General features: G+C 33.1%; 1 long non-coding RNA gene across 1 annotated transcript; it reads left to right on the forward strand.

Moving 5' to 3' along the window:
• The first annotated feature begins 2,997 nt into the window (after window positions 1–2,997).
• On the forward strand, window positions 2,998–5,180 carry LOC109051843. Its single transcript, XR_006157212.1, has 5 exons — window positions 2,998–3,292; window positions 3,488–3,575; window positions 4,460–4,513; window positions 4,633–4,754; window positions 4,904–5,180. It is a non-coding gene; the product is annotated as an uncharacterized LOC109051843 (long non-coding RNA).
• Window positions 5,181–7,568: the final 2,388 nt, after the last annotated feature.

Consider the following 7,568-nt stretch of genomic DNA (forward strand, 5'->3'; position numbering starts at 1 on the left):
TAAAACTGCGAAACAACCAATATCAATAGCAATAGTTTGCGCGAGTTAACACAGCTGTGTATTAAGGTTTTATTTGCAGTCTGTATTATTATTTAATTAATTGGTCAAATGACATGACAGTGTATGAATACAAATGTAATAATGCAATGTAAACTGTTAGGCAAGCGGACAAAATTGTAAATTCACACAAAATCACATAAGGCAAAAGGTTTCTGCTGCACTGCTCTCTTGAGGGTTAAACTATTATTGTTAATAATGATAATAATTATATTTTAACATATACATTGAAGAGCTGTTATGATCAAAAAAAATCATTAAATGCTAATTAATTATCATAATAATACGTTAAAAGGCAGAAAAACACTTCTAAATCAACGTTGAATTTTTTACAAGATCTGTACGTCAACATAATGTTTTCAATAACATACAACATAAATATCTATATTTATGTTGTATGTTGTTTTGAAAACATTATGTTATTTCAACGTACAGATCTTGTAAAAAATTCAACGTTGATTTAGAAGTGTTTTTGTTAACCTTTTTCAACCATGATGTAGCATTAAAACGTTATTTCAACATTGTTTCAACGTTGAAACAACAACTGACATTATTTCAATCATATTTCAACGTTGAAGGTAGGTCATGTGCCGGTTGGGTAAATATATTAAATTAGTGATATCTAAAGCACAGAGACTAGAAAAACAATTACGATGTTTGTTTACACGGTTGTGTAATGTTTCAACCATTTTAGTCTACAATTCCCTCCACCCCCAGTTTACCAAAGCTCAAGTTTATGCTACAAGAGCCTTAGTTGAACTGTTGAGCCCCAGAATAAATTCCTAGTCTTTCACACATTGCTCACCTATTGTAAATTAAAAATATATAGCACCCCACTGTAAAGCTTTATTCATAGTGTGGCCTCTGTTCCCATCAACCGAGGCCTAATGATTTCACTGCAGTGAGGGCCTTGAATTTTGTTGAATATAGATTGATTTTGTGTCTTAATGCTTCAACGTTTTTTAAGTGGACAAGTGTCAATATAGTCTATGGTCAATACGATAATAGAAAAACACTGTCAGGGCAGCATTTCAAACAGACAAAAAGGACAATGTCCTTAAAAGCCAAGCCAAAAGAGGACATATCAGCACACAAGATTCAAGAGTCCTTTCACACCAACAGGCAGACAGGCATTAGGAGGTTAGTGTCCAGCATTCTTGAGTCTGGTTGTCTTGCGGAAAAAAAACTGTCCCAAAGCATGATGATCAGAGATTTGAGGCTGCAGCATCACTTGCCAGACAGCAGCAGCTGAAACAGTCCATGGGTGGGGGCTGAAAATGTTGCCACTCAATTTTTTCTCTGCCACTTATGAAATTTTTACAGAACACTTCAGAATTGTAAAGACTGAGTAAGCGCCTGACAGTAGAAACACTGGATATATGATGCATAAACAATAAATGACTATTCTTGATTTAAGAATTTTATATTAAACTTAAACTGTGCAATTATTTCCTGTACAATAACTGTATATTTAGTTACACTGCAACAATACCTCCTGCTGTATTCATCCATCTTTCAAGGCAATATTTTAGATCTGTGTCTGTAGTATAACACACAGTAATTATTGTTCAATTTTTATTTACAGCATATCTGCATGAAAGGTAGCCTACATAGCTGTTTTTTTTTTATTTTTATTTTATGTATATATTTTTTATCTATCACTCTTGTATCTGCACTTGTTGAATCTTAAGCTGAAGTGGCCAGCAAAGTTTATCTTTGCTTCTGAAAAATAATATTTCTTAATTGTATCTTTCTGCATTGGTGGCAGGGGACTTGGAAGTTTTAAATTTACCCTGTATTTGATAGGTGTGAGGTGCTAATTTCATTCCTGTCTGCATGCCATGTAACTGACATCAGAAGCCAGAGTTGATAAGACACTACAGACACCAGCAAAGTAGGTACTGGGAAAAGAGCCCCAGGCCAGCATCTGTAATAGACTTTGGGGCTCATGGGCCCATGGACTCCGTGAAAGTGGGATGAAGATCGCAAGATGGCCATTAATGACTGAAGTCAAAGACTTCTAACATGTCAGGGTAGTGCAAGCTTGTTTTACTCCATTCAGGCTGTCTGGGCTCTCTGGCTGTCTCTGTTCTAAATGCCCTCTGTGTACTGGTATTGTCATTCTGTATTTAGGCTATGTTAGGGGAGTGGGCCTATGCATGATGTGAACTGGCTGCATTGTACTTTTGCCAAATCATTCCTCTGACCAAAACATGATGATCATATAGTGGGATGTTGTACAATCATAAACATTCTCTGATGAGTTTATCACACGACTTGGGCATGTGCACCATGCACTTTTGGACTAAAACAGATACATCAAATCAATGTTTTCTTTGCACCAATTTTTAGGTGAAAAGGTGAAAGGATTTTCATTTATAAAAAAAAATAATAATAATCTTTGGGCAATAAAAAAAAAAAAAAAAACTTCGTTAGGTTGGCAAATGCTGTTATGCTAATGCTTTTCATAACACTAGCTAAGCTTTACGTTTTACGCACCTAATCGCACTTACTCTTAACAGTAGCTCTGTTTATAATGATGACTTTAGTTGTCAAGGCACAAATTGCCTCTCTGAGGACATTAAAGTTTTCTAAGTCTAAGTCTAAGGTAACAAGCCATTGCTCAATTTCTCTTTTATTGATATTTTTTGCTAAGTTACTGTGTCCCTTATCTTTCTGTTTTTGTATATTATAGAGAATCCAGATACAGCAGGACAGGATGATTTGTGAAAACAGGAAGAAAGTGTGGTCAATATGTCAGTTTCATGATTACCAATGTAAATAATTTGTTAATATGTTAATTTGTTAATATGTAAAATGTTAATAATTGCATACATTCGGTTCGCTTATATGTTCCCAAGCATTAAAAGGTACATATATGTACCTTTTCCTTTAAAGGTTAAGAGCCAGCCCTGATTGGGTGCTTGATTTTCAAATTAAAAGAACATCCAGTTGGCAGTCTTTCTTTCAGCGGAGACGAAGTCATAGCACGTAACAGGGCAGTAAAATCAGCAGTGTAATATTTGCAGTGTTAAAAGTTATTAATTCCCAAAGATTTGAATTAACAATCCACAGTGTTAAACAGTACTCGTGTTCAGTGTTGTTATATGGTGTAATTTCACTTTTACACTAAAAGTGCGAAATAAAAGACCCGCCGAATTGTCTGGACTCCGCCCTTCAGTGACTGCTGCCTCGCGAAGCGACAACGCCATCTTTTCTTCGAGCGACCGAGACGGTAAGCTGGACTGCCTTTTCTCTTGATAAAAGTACACTGGAAAAACATTTTTGTTGATAATTTAACTCGAAATATGATTTGGTGGTGAACACATTTAGAAATTACTAACCGCGAGTGTTTTGTCAGGTTCAGTGTTAAGTTCGTTCGTTAATTTATGTTATAACGTTATATGCTTTACGCTTCTTTTATTTTTAGTTGGTCGTCCTCTCGCCTCTGTTCCCTCCTCGGCCTGGGGTTACTGCGAATCTGGCGCTGAAGACTGAAGCTGCTAAAGTTATATTCGGTAGGTTTTCTACTAAAATGAGAGAATTCATCAAATGGTAAATGCATTTGTTTTTGAAAGCATTGAGTGCGGCATTTCGCTGTTTCCATGCTTTGAAACGGTAATAGTGTGAGTGTTAAACATTACGCGCTAACATCTTTTTTGTGACGCACAACACCGTGTAGAAGTGTCCGTCTCGCCGCTGCAGATGTGCAGTCTTTCTGCAGACAGAGCTGCTATAACGAGGAACATTTTACCAAAAATTTTATTGACGTTATCTAATGCAAAAGTCTGAAATTAGAGCACGTTTAAAAACTTCTATTCGCTACTGTCTTGCGTTGCTTGTTCTCAGAGCTGAATATCATGTTTATCGTGTCGTCATATCTGCGTCAAGACACAAACGCGCTTCCGTGAAGTGTTTCTTATGACAAGTAACGTTTCGTTTATGCAAGTATCGTGAAAGTACGCAGCCCCGCACGTCACTTGTAGGAGAAAAACATACAATCCGTCCCGTCAGTTTGTAAACCGTACTCACGAATTCTTAAACCGTTCTCTCGGTTTAACAAAAAGTGTCGGTTTATAAACTGACGGGACGGATTGTATGTTTTTCTCCTACAAGTGACGTGTAGGGCTGCGTATGAATGTGAGTTAAAGGTAGGTGAAACTGTAAATCTTCAGTTGTGTTTCAAAGATAACAAAAGTCTTGGCTGAGTAAACTGATAGAACTTTTCATTTTTTAACGAATCCTGTAATAAAAGTATATGGCCATATGTGTCACCCGAGATGCGTGCTAATGCCAGGTTGTGAACAGAGCCACTGTGTGACTACACAATTCAACTTAGCAGAATGGTTCCTGAGAGAGATGTTGTCATTAATTGTTTTATTGTCTTTTCTTTTTTTTCAAGAAGCCTCAGAAGACCTTCAAGGATCCAGTTGACCTCTGAATCAGCTGTTAAGAAGTATGAAACAGATTGTCTAAGTTTAGGCTATATTTCAGAATAAGAATATCTATATTCATGTTGTATCTATATTCTGTGTTCATGCATTTTTTGCTGAATTTGTCATATCTGTTATTTAGAATGGGACAGTTATATTGCTTCAAATTGGTCTCCTACTTCATTTGATTCCACCATCATTACAAGGCTGCAAGGGATCTGGAAAAAAGTCATCCTGTCAAGCTGAAAAACCATCTTCAAAAAGGTACATTTGGACATTTCTGTCAATACCCTATTGTCTGCCTAAAAATATTGCCAAATGGGTTGTATATGAAAAACACATTTAATATAAAAAAAAAAAAAAAAAAGTTTGGAGAGCTGACCTTGAGTGTTACTTTTGTCTTTTATCTGCAGGCACTAACAAGAACAGCTTGATTGCAGAGAAGAGACCACACAGCCATACACGCTCACTGATGGGACGATGAGGAACATCATTCATGGATACTACACAACTCAAATCTACACGTCATATTTGTTCATGTCTAGGTAAATTTGATGATTTTGTGTTTTATTAATTACTTTGTTTCTGTGCAACACTTAATGAATGTGACTGACTAATTAACCTCTACACATCTGGTATATGCTTTAAAGTTGCCACTTTGCCCATTTGTTCAATAAATGTTGAAATGTATACATCTGTCTGAAGACTTTCCTGATTTTATGTCTATCCTTTTACATTAACTTTATTTTTTATCATAATTAACATTATTTTTTTTGTTTGCACTGAAAAGAGGACATTATTAATTACGCTTAAAACAACAGCAGAGGTGTTAAATACCCCATAGTGTAAAATTTGAACAGCAATAGCATGTGTAATACTTTACACCTGGAGTGTAATTTTTCTAGACATTGTTTAAAATGAAATGTAAAATGTGAAAATGAAAAGGATTTAATTAAATTCTGATTTTAATTCAGTGTGTGTGTTATATTATATATTTATATATATATATATATATATATATATATATATATATATATATATATATATATATATATATATATATATATATATATATATTATACATCTTTAGAAATAACTGCAAATTACAAGCTAAATACAAAACTTAGTTCTAGAATTTGCATTCAGAGATAGTTTGACAGCAATTCCAACACAGCACATATGAGACCAAATTGAAAAAGCTGAAATGAACCTATGTATACACTGCAGAACAAATATTCCTCTGAAGAGTGTCTGACATGTATGTCTTGGATCGTTAATTTCAATTACTATCAAAAATGCTTTTGGAAAATATACCTCATACATTAATGGCAGAAGTCTATAGATATATTGGATACATTGTTTTATAGTAAATAAAAGAAACTATGTAAACTCCATACAGTAATAGGAAAAGTATGTAGATATATTGGATAGCTGCTTTAAATTAAAACAAAGGTTTATATAAAGTGAACTATGAATTATTGGGAAAAGTTTGTAGATATATTGGATAGTTGCTTTTTAGTATTATAAAACAAAGTTTATATAAGTGAACTCCATAAATTAATGGGAAAGGTATGTAAATGTATTGGATAATTGCTTTTAATTACTATAAACATTTTTTTTTTTATATAAAGTGAACTCCATGAATTTATGGAAACAGTATGTAGATATATTGGATAGTTGCTTTTAAGTATTATAAAACAATGTTTATATAAAGTAACCCTATACATTAATGGGAGAAGAATGTATATAAATTGGATAGTTGCATTTAATTACTATAAAAGTGAGTTTATTCAAAATAAACCCCATACATTAATAGAGAAAGTCTGTAAATATATTGGATAGTTGCTTTTAATTACTATAAAAGTATGTTTATTCAAAGTAAACCCCATACATAAATGGGGAAAGTATGTAGATATATTGGATAAATGCTTGTAATTACTGTCAAATATTGTTTATATAAAGTAATGACTATAAAAAAATATGGCTTTGCAAGCTATTATAATGTGATCTTATTTTTTCTACAGTTCAAAAACTAAATTTAACAGGAATTTAATATTAATATATTTGATAATCCCATAAAATAAAACCTAAAGCTTTTAAAATACGGTATTTTAAGTAATGTTATGTAATTTTTGTGTGTTTTACATCTAAAAATCTGTACTTTGACGGGGAATTCTTGTGGATTTAATTGATAATGTTACGAATTTACCAAAGAATACTGTGTAAAAACAGAAGACTTTAATTAATTGTATAATTTTAAGGTATTTCTACAATAATCTCCAGTTTATATGCAGATTTATTCATTTGTTTAACATTCTACAGACATTTTTTAATGAGATTTTCTTTTCATTCTTTAGCAGTGGAACGGTAAAAATACGGAAAATGTTTACAGTAAATATCTGTATTTAAAAAACAGAATTATTCCGTAGAATAACTTAAGGTTTTTTACTGTAATTTGACGGTAAGTGTTTGGCAACTTTGCTGCCAGACTTTTTACCGTTTTTTTACGATTGTTTTTTTTACATGCATTTACCTTAAATTTAAGGTTTCACAGTAAAAAAAACACATAGTTGTCTTAATTTTAAATATGTGAATTGTCTTGTCTTCTTTTTACATAGAATGTTTTTTAATGTAATTTAACATTCAAGCCAATTAAACAAAAGAATAATCCTGTAAAAAAGTGTACACAATTTCCTATTATATTAAGTGTATTTTAATGACAAGTAAGGTCCAACTCAGAGTGTTACAGTGTACACCTCATACTAGCATATTGTCAACCAAAGTCTGGCGGATTAACTATTTGGGGCACACACCACAGCAAAAATCCCTTGTGTTAATCAACACTGCTCAGTTTTTATATTAGTCCCACTCAGAGTGTTAAAGTAACAGAAGGATGCTGGAGATTAATAATAATAAGTAATGGCTGATTGAGCATTAGTCAAGTCAGTCAAGTCTGCCTTATTGTGCAATTCTTCCACATGTACAGTACATACATACAGAGAGATCGAAAATTGCGTAAAATACCCCCGGTGCATAAGATAACATAACAATATAGCCTAAAAATCTAGATCAAATATA

This window comes from Cyprinus carpio, chromosome A4, assembly GCF_018340385.1.
Source record: "Cyprinus carpio isolate SPL01 chromosome A4, ASM1834038v1, whole genome shotgun sequence".
NCBI lineage: Eukaryota > Metazoa > Chordata > Actinopteri > Cypriniformes > Cyprinidae > Cyprinus > Cyprinus carpio.